General features: G+C 42.0%; 1 long non-coding RNA gene across 1 annotated transcript; it reads left to right on the plus strand.

Moving 5' to 3' along the window:
- Positions 1-1,834: 1,834 nt before the first annotated feature.
- LOC127570837 (uncharacterized) lies at positions 1,835-11,657 on the plus strand. Its single transcript, XR_007956403.1, has 3 exons — positions 1,835-1,977; positions 8,363-8,488; positions 11,356-11,657. It is a non-coding gene; the product is annotated as an uncharacterized LOC127570837 (long non-coding RNA).
- The last annotated feature ends 454 nt before the right edge of the window (positions 11,658-12,111 follow it).

The following is a 12,111-nucleotide window of genomic DNA, read 5'->3' on the forward strand; positions in this document are numbered from 1 at the left end:
GATAGTGAAGACAGAATGGGTCATGCTAATGTGCTGGGACATTTTGAGATTAAGGAGGAGGTAGTGCTGAGTCTTCTGAAAAGCATTAAGGTGGATATGTTCCCAGGGCCTGATGGCATATATTCCAGAATGTTGAACAAAGCAAGTGAGGAGATTGCTGGGGCTTTGACAAAGATCTCTATGTCCTCACTAGCAATAGGCGTGGTCCCAGAGGACTGGAGAGTAGCAAGTGTTGTGCCTTTTGTTCAAGAAAGGAAATAGGGATAATCCAAGAAAATATGGGCCAGTGAGCCTCACAACAGTGGTAAGGAGGCTATTGGAGAGGATACTCGGGGATAGGATTTATGCACATTTGTAAAGGCATGGCCTGTTTAGGGAGAGCATGGCCTTGTGCAGGGCAGGTCTTGCCTTACAAACTTGCAGGAGTTTTTTGAGGAAGTGACAAAGGAGCTTGATCTGCTCCCTTGTCTTGTGATCTTGTAAGGCAGTGTATGTTATCTATACAGACTTTAGTAAGGCATTTGACAAGGTCCATCATGATAGGTTGATTCAGAAGATAAAGGTGCATGGGATTCTGGGTAAATTGCAAGTTTGAATTTGGAATTGGCTTGCTCATAGAAGACAGAGAGTAGGGATGGAAGGATGTTATTCTGGCTGGACATCGTGACCAGTGGTGTTCCACAAGGATCAGTGCTAGGACCTCTATTTGTGATATATATCAATGATTTGGATCCAAATGTAGATGGGTGGATTAACAAATTTGCAGATTACACCAAGATTGGTGGAGTTGTGGACAGTGTAAAGGGCTATCAAAAAATACAGCAGGATATAGATCAGTTACAGATATGGGCAGGGAAGTGGCAGATGGAGTTTAATCTGGGTAAGTGTGAGGTGTTGCACTTCGGGAGGTCAAATGAATGGAAAGTATACAGTTAATGGTAGGCCCCTTAATAGTATTGAGATACAGAGGGTTCTTGGGGTCCAGGTCCATAGTTCACTGAAAGTGGCTACGTCAGTGGATAAGGTGGTAAAGAAGGAGCATGGCATGTTTGCTTTCATTGGTAGGGTTGTTTGAATATAAGATTAAGGAAGTCATGCTGCAGCTATATAAAACTTTAGTCAGACAGCATTTGGAGTATGTGTGAAGTTCTAGTTGTCCCATTATAGGAAGGATGTGGAGACTGTGGAAAAGGTGTAGAAGAGGTTTACAGGATGCTACCTGGATTAGAGGGTATGAGCTATAAGGTTGAACAAACTTGGGTTGATCTCCCTAGAGTGCTGGAGGCTGAGGGGAGACCTGATAGAGATTTTTAAAATTATGAGAGGCATAGATAGGGTAAAAATATCAAACACCAGAGCCTGCTTTTAAGGCTTGAGGGGGGAAGTTTAAAGGCGACATGAGGGGCAAGTTTTTTACGCAGAGGGTGGTAGGTGCCTGGAACAATTTAGCAGAGATAGTAGTGGAAGCAGGCAGTTTGGTTGAGTTTGAATAGGTTTTAGATAGACACATGAATATGAAGGGAATGGAGCGATATGGATGATATACAGGAGGAGGACATGTAGTATAAATTGGCATCAAGATCAGCACGACATTGTGGGCCGAATAGCCTGTCCAATGCTGTACTGTTCTATTTTCTATGTTCTTATAACGCCATTAGTGCATGAGGGGCCAAACAACCTATGTTCTTATCGTCAAATACAAGTCTGGGAATAAAGATACCTTTATCAGTCACATGTACGTCAAAATACACAGTGAAGTGCATCTTTTGTACAGAATGTTCTTGGGGCAGCCCACAAGTGTCGCCGCACTTCCGGCGCCAACATAGCATGACCACAACTTCCTAACCCGTATGTCTTTGGAATGTGGGAGGAAACCAGAGCACCCGGAGGAAACCCATGCAGACATGGGGAAAGCTGGGAACTGCACAGAGAATCCTCTGTTTTTCCTGTGGAATTTCTGCTTCATCAGCTCATTTTGTGAGTAAATTCATCCTTTTTCAAAGTGGAAAGATGTTTTTGATAATTTACTTAGGAGTTCCAGCACCACAGACTTCAACAGCTTTCTGTTCATATATTCGTGTTCAACAGCACCTTCAAGAGGATCTTGGTGGTATTTAAGCCTGAATCAATATTAGCCTGGTTGTTCAATTTCCCTGATTTATTGACAGATTGGAAAAGCTGAATCAGTTCACGTTTTTCTGCGCTCTTCAAAAAGCAGGTTTCAAGACCCCACTAATTTTAATGCAGATTATAGGTTGCTGATTTGAGAAAGGGAAGGCAAGTTCCAATTTTTGATTCATTGTAGTTTTGTTTAATGTTTTAATTATGTTAATTATCTTTCTTTAACATTGTTGAAATCTCTAACAGTACAGACATTGCCACATCCACACAATTCCACTTACCAGATTTGATCCTAACATTTCCCCTATGACCCTGCAGCTTTCTCCTGGGTGGTCTGGTTTCCTCCCACATCCCACATCCTCCCACACTGCAATGGCATGCTGGTTAAATTATCACTGTAAACTACCCCTTGTGTAGTGGGAGAATCAGAAAGGTGTTAATTGGCAGATATGGGAGAGAATAGGTTATAGGGAATAGGGAATGTGATTGAAGCCGTTATTGAAGGAGGCCAATTAGCCCATCAATTTTCTGTTCTTGGGAATATGGAACTACTTGAGGAATGAGTCTAAATTATTACATTGTCACCTTTCTGTGTTCATGTGGAGTTTGTATGTTCTCCCTGTGATGGTGTAGGTTTCCCCAGGTGCTCTGGTTCCTCCCATATCTCAATGAGGTGCTGGTTGTTATGTTAATTGGCAACTGTAAATTACCCTTAGTGTAGGTGAGTAGTGGAGAAATTAGGGCAACATTGATGGGTACTTGTGAGAGAATAGGTTACATGGAAATAAGTGAGGGAATGGGATTGTTGTAATTGCTCAGAGCAAGCATAGAAGGAGAAAGGTAATTGATACTGCATTGAAATTTTCATATCAATCAAAAAATTTGAAAATCATTCTTAATTACCAGATTTAAATTCCTATGTTGCATCTTCTGTGCAAATCAAACATGTTTTGAAAACAGCTGTAATGCTGAGAGGTAGATGCCATTTGTTCAATCCAAACCATGAAGCAGCATAAATGGACCGGCAAGAGTACTGGCAATTCATAGCTCACAATATATTTCTCAATCCTTTGATTTTGCCAGCTACATTACTTTTTATCGTGCCATTATTTTTTCAGAAATATCTGGCCCGTTTTCTGACTTCTCAAGTGACTTAACTTGCAAATATGAACCATAAGCTGGATCTTATTATTCTGCTGGCAGCCACTTCCACTCTCCAGTCAGCTTGGTTTAAACAACCTTCAGTTTTACTGTTTACTCTACAACTGCTTCTGACAGGCAGCAATCCCACCTTTCAAATGGTTAATGCCAACAAGCCTCAATCACAGTGAAAACATTGATTTTCTTTTGAAATGCTGACAAGCTGACAGGAATTGAAGTGCTGATAGTCAGTTGATTGTCAGATGACTGACATGTAGGTACTAACTAGCCTCCACCTGATGCCTGATTCAAATCTTGAAAATGAGAAAAAAAGGTAATTTTATTCAAATCATAGTCTTCTTTAAACCATCAGGGCAGCAGATACAAATGATAATGAACAGAAATATGACCTAAAATTTGGCCTTATCTCAGCTGCTTGCTTTTCTATGGTATCATTCATACAGGTAACTGTGTTTCAAATGCTATATGTAAATGGGATGTGCATCAAATATTATGACCAGGAAGGAGAAATGGATTTAGTTAAAGTTCATTAAAGCAGAATCAAAGAGGCTGATTTTAAGCAGGAGTCTGAAGGAAGTAGACAGGCTGAATGCTGGCACGAAAGATTTTCATATATATTTTAAAGGCATATACTGAACTTTGGCAATAGTGAAAATCCATATGTGAGCAGTATTCCATGTGGAAGAATGCAATCCTGGTAATGGATCAGATTTACTTGAACCAAGATCTTCAGTAAAGCCTTTGACAAGGTCCCACATGACTAGGCTCATGGGATCAGGTCAAATTGGATCCAAAATTGGCTTGGTGATAGGAGGCAGTGGTTGATGGTGCAGGGTGGATTGGGACTCTGTGACCAGTAGTGCAGCATAGGGATCAGTGGTGGGACTCCCACTGTTTGTTATACACATTAGTAATTTGTATAGGAATGCAGCAGGTATGATTAGTGGGTTTGCAGATGACACAGAAATCAGTAGTGTTTTTCAAAGTGAGGGCTTCAGATGATATTGGTCAGTTGGTAAAATGGGCAGAGCAACAGCAGATGGAATTTAATCGAATTAAGTACAATTTTTGATGGAGTTAATATCAGAAACACAATCGTTGAAATCAAAGACAAATAGTGTTAAGACTGACTTTCTCTCTTCACAGATGCTATCTGACCTGCAGAGCATTTCCAATCTTTTCTGTTTTATTTCATATTTCTGGCATTTGTATTATTTTGCTTAGGGATTAAACCCAAGGGTCATCTTTCCATAATTTAAAGTTTAATCTGTTTACTGGTGATTTTACCAAGAAGATGCAAGCAGTTGAAGAGAAGGAGTCCAGATATAAAGTACAAGACTATTCCTGAGATTACTGCATGAACATGGGCAATTAAACCGATAACAAATGTAGTGGCTCTGCTAAACAAAATTGAATTTAAAAAAATTAAGATAATACCTTAAATTTAAAATTCATCCTCATCTTCCAATCTACAATCCCCTGAGAAGCCTGTGTTCCTCCAACCCTAGATTTGTGTGCATCTATTCTTCCTTTTTATTTGTATAAGTGACTCTGGTTTTGATCTAGACCCCATGTTATCTTAATTCTCTCCAACTTTCCACTTCCCTTTCTTCCTTTATGAACCTGCATAAAATTCACTTCACTAACTGAGCTTTTGATTACCCCTTATGTTCACTCCTTCTCTGTGTTGGTTTCCATTAATGTCTGATGTTGAGGTTTCTGTTAAGTCCTTGCAACATTATTCCACATTAAAGGCACAACACAAGTGCAAATTGTTGCTGTTGTGTCCTGGGGTAAATTACACAGAAAAAGCATTTGATAGACAGAAGGTGGGGAGAATAAAATAGGTTAAGGTAGGATTAGTGTAAATGAGATTTTGATGGAGAGCCTTCTTTTCATGCTGCATCTCTCTCTCTGCCTTTCTATGTATATGATGCTGCAGTCATGGAAAATGATGAAAGGAAGAAGCCTCAAAATTTGGCTCCTTGGTGTGCAGGTTTTAGACTCTGTGCTTGCCAAATCTGTTCCAATATGGCAGCTAGGGTACATTTTGGACCAGCCACCACATCAATGAGTGGGGGCTAGTCCAAAACGCACCAGTGGAATGTAATGTAATTATGGCATCAATGAGCTTGCAACTACTTTGCTCAAGTAAGGTACAATACATCTTAGTAATCAAACATTGAAGAGTAGTACCCTTTCCTGGACAAAACCACAGTTATCATCACTGACTGTGATGTCACCATCAAAATCCTATTAACAGTAAAAGTGAAACCAGAACTCAATTTGTTTTTGTCACAGGTTCCTTCCAGGCAATTACAGAACATGTGATAAAGACTCAGCCAGTTACTGCCTCAAATTAAAAACAAGATCTCAGCTAGCCATTTCAACACACTGCAGACTGTCAAACCTGTTTTCACCATTCAAAGAGATTATGATCGAATCACTTGAATCCCTTGATCTCAGTCTTAAATCCACCCTTTGACTGAGTATCCCTTTGGAGCAACAAATCACACAAATTCCCAAATTTTAGGATAAAGAAATTTCTTGAATGTCAGTCCTTAACAACCAACCCCCATGAAGGTGCAGGTGAGTAGTAGAATCTGGAGGAATTGATGCAAATATGGGGAGAATTATAAAATTACATCAATGTAGGATTAGTGTAAATGGGTGGTTGATGGTTGGCATGCACTCGGTGGGCCAAAGTGCCTGTTTCCATGCTGTATCTATGACTCTGTGATTCCCCAGTGTAAATGGTGAAAGGACTACACCACCTGCCAAACAACCGAGCCACCCACTTCAACAAACAATTCGACCCCACCAGTGGAAGACCTTACCTGTTACCTCATAGCACACAGAACTGGAGTGGAAGCAAGTCATCTCCAGTCTTAAGGGACTGCCTCAGAAGTAAGACAAATGCTCCAGAAGTTGTCTCACCAAAGCCCTGCCAATTGCAACAAGACTTCCTTGTCCTTATGTTCCAACTCCCTAACAGTAAAGCCCAATATGACATTCCCCATTCTAATTGCTTACTGATTATAAACTGTTTGTCATCTGGGTACCACCTCAAGTCCCTCTGAATGTCAATATATACCAGTTGTTGTGACTGACTAAACTGAGTCACATGGAAGCTGCAACTGGGAGGTCTAGAAGTTTTTATTTACACAGCAGATCTTCTGGAGAGTCTAAGAGAATCTCACTCTCCTAACATATTGTTTTATGCTGTTTAAACACAAAGGTAACAATAAATGATTAACAACAGTTTCTATGGCTATAATCAGCTACGTAACTTTAACATTCTGAATATAGTCAGGTAACTTTGCAGAATTACATATTTACGATGGTAGCACATCCCAACTAACAGAACCTCTTTGAATAATCAATACTTTTTTTTCCTTTCTCGCCTTACCTTTGACCCATCCCCCGGTGGATCTGCTCTACCCTCCTCCCCCGCACCTGCCCATCATTATCTCTTACCTGCATCTACCTATCGCCACCTGATGTCCACGCCACCTTCCCTCTTTTGTCCACCTATCACTGCTCTGCTTTTCCCTCCTATATATTGGGCTTCCCCTTTTCCTATCCTCCAGTCCTGAAGAAGGGTCCTGACCTGAAATGTTGACTACCTGCTTTTTTCCATGGATGCTGCCTGTCCTGCTGAGTTCCTCTAGCATCATAGTGTTTTCCATTCAATACTGGTGTCTGCTCCAAAAGCTTCTGTACACAAACGCCAGACACCCAAAATATACCCCTTTTGTTACAGTGTTGAGGGATGGCTCCATGAGTATACAACGAGCCAGCAGATTAAGTGACAAAACAGACCTGTTCTGAACTGTGCATTAACTTGCAGGGATATGCCTTTAACGATGCATTAATACAGGAGATGGCCACTTAATGCCTTCCCTGATCTCGTCCTGAAGTTTTCAATGACATGAACATTCATCTACTGTCTTCTCCTGCAGAGTTTCAATGGTACAGAATCAGAATGTCCCACACCCAATGATTGGTTTCAATAGCCTTAAAGTATCAGTTGAAGTTAAATTGTGAACAGGTTTTATTTCCTGAAGAATGGTTCTCATTTTAATTAATATCTGCTATCCATAATTTCATAACTCCAGAGTAATCCCGAACACACTCTCCTCTTGGACCCTGGACAGAAATCTGTCCCAAGAAGATCTTCAAGGAGAATCTAATTAAGTAGGGCAGCGAATATGCCCTTCACTTGGGATCCCATCCCCAATTACTCATCTATCACATCTCTTTGTGGACCTACATCTACACTATCTATTGTCCCTAAATGGCTATCTGGAAGACTCTCACAGTGATTGCAAATAAGCATTCCAGGCATTTGATCGCATCCTCTTCTTGGATACATTTGTCCTCTCAATGATTTCAACCAGTCCTTAAAATGCAGCTTTGTTGTTCATGATACTTTGCTTGTTGCCTCCTTCCCTGCTGGCCTACTGCAATATGCATTGAATTCTTATCTCCGCCCATTCAATCTCTGATAACTGAAACCATCAGTAGTTACTGTGTGAGCAGGGGGCACCAGCTGGGTAATTTAATTCATCTCAGGTTCACAGACAACAGTTCATGTTCCATGTCATGACTGAAGATTGTCAGAATAATCACAACTCTCTCAGTCCCTTTGATCGATCTACAGAAGGGTTTGGGGTGGCATCTATTTGAATGGCTGTAAGGACCTCACTCCAATGGCACCCCCTCTTGGAGTGTCCTTTCGCTCACTGGCCCAACCACTGAAAGGGCCCGGCTTATTTGGCTCACTCCCATCCAGGCTGGAGTGGTTGTCTTCAGATGCTCTGTGTAGAATTCTTCTCTCTCTCTCTTGGCCTCATCTGCCTGGTGTTCAAGGTTGTGGAACTTGATGTCTCTGACATAACTCAGATCCCCTCCCATCTATTTTCCCAATATCTTTCTATTCTGATCTATATAACTAAACCTCTACCTCCCAGAACCAGCCTTCATTACAAAGTATTATACTTTTAATGCTTTAATCACAGCTTGCTGACACGTACTCTGTGCTGTCTGCATTCATGTTCCTGTTCCATTTCATTCGCAGATCTGCTTCTATCAGGAACGATCAGATGTGAAGCAACAGGCTGGTGTTCATCATTTAGATTCTCTGTAATGACATTGTTCATGGGTGGACGTGGTCCCTTGGTCTGCCTGTGAGCGTGTGAAGAAGGTGAGTCATACCGTTTGACTTGAGTCCAGTGTTTCCACTGGCTGCCTCACCAGGTAATACCACCTGTGGTCCCATCCACCTGAGAGCAAACTCTGCCTTTTCAAGCAGCTCCTTCACCATAACTTGGAATTACCTTCACTCCCTCTGGCTCTTTCTAATCAGCAATATGTTGCTGCTGTTTCACTCTGTCCCTCAACATTTTAACCTGGTTACATATAATTTTACTAAATTGGCTTCAATAGTTTCTTTCTCTACACTTGCAGTTTTTGTTGTTTCCTGTTCTTCCACTGCTCTTTTTATCCTGAGATCTGCCTACTCATTTCCTTTTTACTCCTTACTTTTCCCTTTCTGGTGTGTCTTTACTTTAATTCCTGCTACCTCTACAGGCAGTTGCACTGCTAACCCTTCTTGTCTGTGTTTGGCCCCTAATCCTGGGACCTCCTGACATGATTCACACACATTATCCTGTCTCCTATCCCTGCTTGGGGCTACTGTCTCTCTGTGTGGGCCATGTTGTCTGCTCTGTGGATCATATGTGTTTGCTGACCCTGACTCATCTGCATAATCTGTCCCTTCCCTGAGTCTATGATAGCACCTGCCTTACTTAGTGTGACTATCCCCAGAACAGTACCTTCATTGTTTGGGCACACCCAGAAATCTACTGGAAGCTGCCTCTGTCTTGAGTACCTAAGTCTCACTTCTCTCTGCTCTCACTGTTTCCCTTCCTGCAGTGGTAATACAAATTGCCTCTCCAGTCATGCACAAGGACTAACGTGTCACATTGCTGGCCCCCTGATAAACCTCTCGTGTACATCTGTGGTGACCACTACTCACAATTGAGGCTGTTGCCAGCTGTTTGTCTAACCTGGATTCTGTCCTACCAGCTCTATGACCTGGTCGGCAGTCAATTCTGACAGAGAGGGTGCTGCTGTAGTTTCTGCCTGTTTTTGTAGGTGACTCTCACATCTTTCTCCCTTATTAGGATACTGCCTCCTACCATGGCTTCAGAGGCCACAGCTGTAATATATCATCTTCCTTACTCTTCCATGTCTACTCCAACATTCCCTTGCTAAGTGCCCCAGTTGCTGACACACAAAGTAAGTTTTCTGTGTCCTCACAGCAGCTACATTCACTACAGTCACCTTGCAACCCCTCTTCTCTCTCCTCTGGTCTATGTCTCCGGCCCATGATACTATTGCAGAATAGGTTGATCCCACAGCAATCCCCAAGACTAAAACCTGGCAGGCTGAGCTCAGGCCTTCCTTCAGCATTTTCAGGAAGACTAAATCATCCCAACCAGGATTGTTTGCCCCGAGTATTCCTCATAGGCTGGATATTTACGCTCCGCATAATCCATGGCAGGCTCATCAGCTCTCTGAGCCATTGACATTATCATTCCCCAGTTACTTTCACCTCCCCCCAGTCACTGTCTCACTTCTCCCTTAAAGTACCGATATCTCTCCTCGTTACTAGCATTCCCACTAGTTGCCCATGTACCATCCCGCACCCCCGGGCCACACAGACCCACATATTCCATGGGCATTTGGCTTTAACTAACACATATATAGCTTTGGGGTGCATCAGGTGAATTTCAATCATTTCTTCGAGCTTGTGCCAGAATTCTGCATTTCCACAAACAGCTCATTCAGAATGCTCTGCTTCTCCCCGGGGGTGAAGGGTTTATGGATTGTGGTAATCAGTGTCAGGGGTTGGCTGGGGTCGTCAAGATGCTTAGACCTGTCTTTGTCTGACCTCAATAGGTGCCATCCCACCGGGCCTGTCTGGGTGTAACCTATCTCTCAAATATTTCCACACTAATTCTCAAATTAAACAAAAGGTAAGGGAAGGATAAACCAGAAAGTACGTACTCTGCATCTCCCACTTCTGTGCCACTGAACTCATGATGGCTTTTATATTCCCTTTCATATAAAACTTTGTTACCCAAAGTTTCAAACTTATTCTTTACACACAAATGCACACTCACAAACAAGTGCACTGCTATACAGTCTCCAGAATGAGTATACATGCACTCCCCTGGTGTCCCGAACGGTCAGCAACTGGTAGCCCTGTCTCACCAAACTACCCAGTGCTGTCTGATTGCTAGACCCTTACATAAACAGACAGACAGACAGACAGACAGACAGACACACACACACACACACACACACACACACACATGCACAAACACACATTCTTAGAAATACTCACCCCCTTAAGACTGCTGAGGTTGCTGGTCACGTAATTGGTCACAAACACATCCCAGAGGAGCCCCCAAAGCCCTGCCAATTGCAACAAGACTTCCTTGTCCTTATGCTCCAACACCCTCACAATAAAGCCTGATATGACATTTCCCATTCTAATTGTTTATTGATTATTAACCTTCTGTCACCTGGGTACCACCCAAGTGAAGGAGATAGAGAGCTTAGTGGCATGGTGTCATGACAACAACCTTTCCCTCAATGTCAACAAAACAAAAGAGCTGGTCATTGACTTCAGGAAAGGGGGCGGTGTACATGCACCTGTCTACATCAGTGGTGCTGAGGTCGAGAGGGTTGCGAGCTTCAAGTTCCTGGGAGTGAACATCACTAATAGCCTGTCTTGGTCAAATCACGTAGATGCCAAGGTCAAGAAAGTTTACCAGCGCCTCTACTTCCTCAGGAGGCTAAAGAAATTCGGCATGTCCCCTTTGACACTCACCAACTTTTATCAATGCACCATAGAAAGCATCCTATCTGGATGCATCACAGCTTGGTACAGCAACTGCTCTGCCCAGGACCGCAAGAAACTGCAGACAGTTGTGGACACAGCCCAGCGCATCATGGACACCACCCAACCAGGTCATTCTCTCTTTTCTCTTCTTCCATCAGGTAGAAGATACAGGAGCCTGAGGGCACATACCACTGGGCTTAAGGACAGCTTCTACCCGACTGTAATAAGACTACTGAACAGTTCCCGTATACGATGAGATGGACTCTGAGCTCATGATCTACCTTGTTGTGACCTTGCACTTTATTGCTCCGCACTTTCTCTGTAGCTGTGACACTTTACTCTGTGATGTCATTGTTTTACCTGTAATACCTCAATGCATTCTGTACTAACTAAATGTAACTGCACTGTGTAATGAATTGACCTGTATGCAAGACAAGTTTTTCACTGTACCTCGGTACAAGTGACAATCATAAACCAATACCAATACCAATACCAATAATATAAACCAGTTGTTGTTACTGACTAAACTGAGTCATACGGAAGCTGGGAGGTATGGAAGTTTGTATTCACACAGCAGATATTCTGGAGTCTAAGAGAATCTCACTCTCCTGACAATGTCTTATACTTTTTCTTTCTTTTTCAATATTTTTATTAATTCCAAATAAAAAGTACAAAGTGCATGAAACAAAAGAAAAAAACAAAATATTACAAAATAGATTGTATTGAATCACACTAGAAATCACAATGCTTCATTTTAATAAACAAAAATGATAACTAATTAGTATTGATAAGTTGGAATAATTTTATTATAAAAAAATCTACCCCCACTACCAAAACCAAAGCTGTTTAGTAACATCCTAAAGACATAGTAGTATTGGCCAATATCTGTACTTTAAGCACCAAATCAGTAGTTT

Source organism: Pristis pectinata, chromosome 5 (assembly GCF_009764475.1).
Source record: "Pristis pectinata isolate sPriPec2 chromosome 5, sPriPec2.1.pri, whole genome shotgun sequence".
Classification (NCBI taxonomy): Eukaryota; Metazoa; Chordata; class Chondrichthyes; order Rhinopristiformes; family Pristidae; genus Pristis; species Pristis pectinata.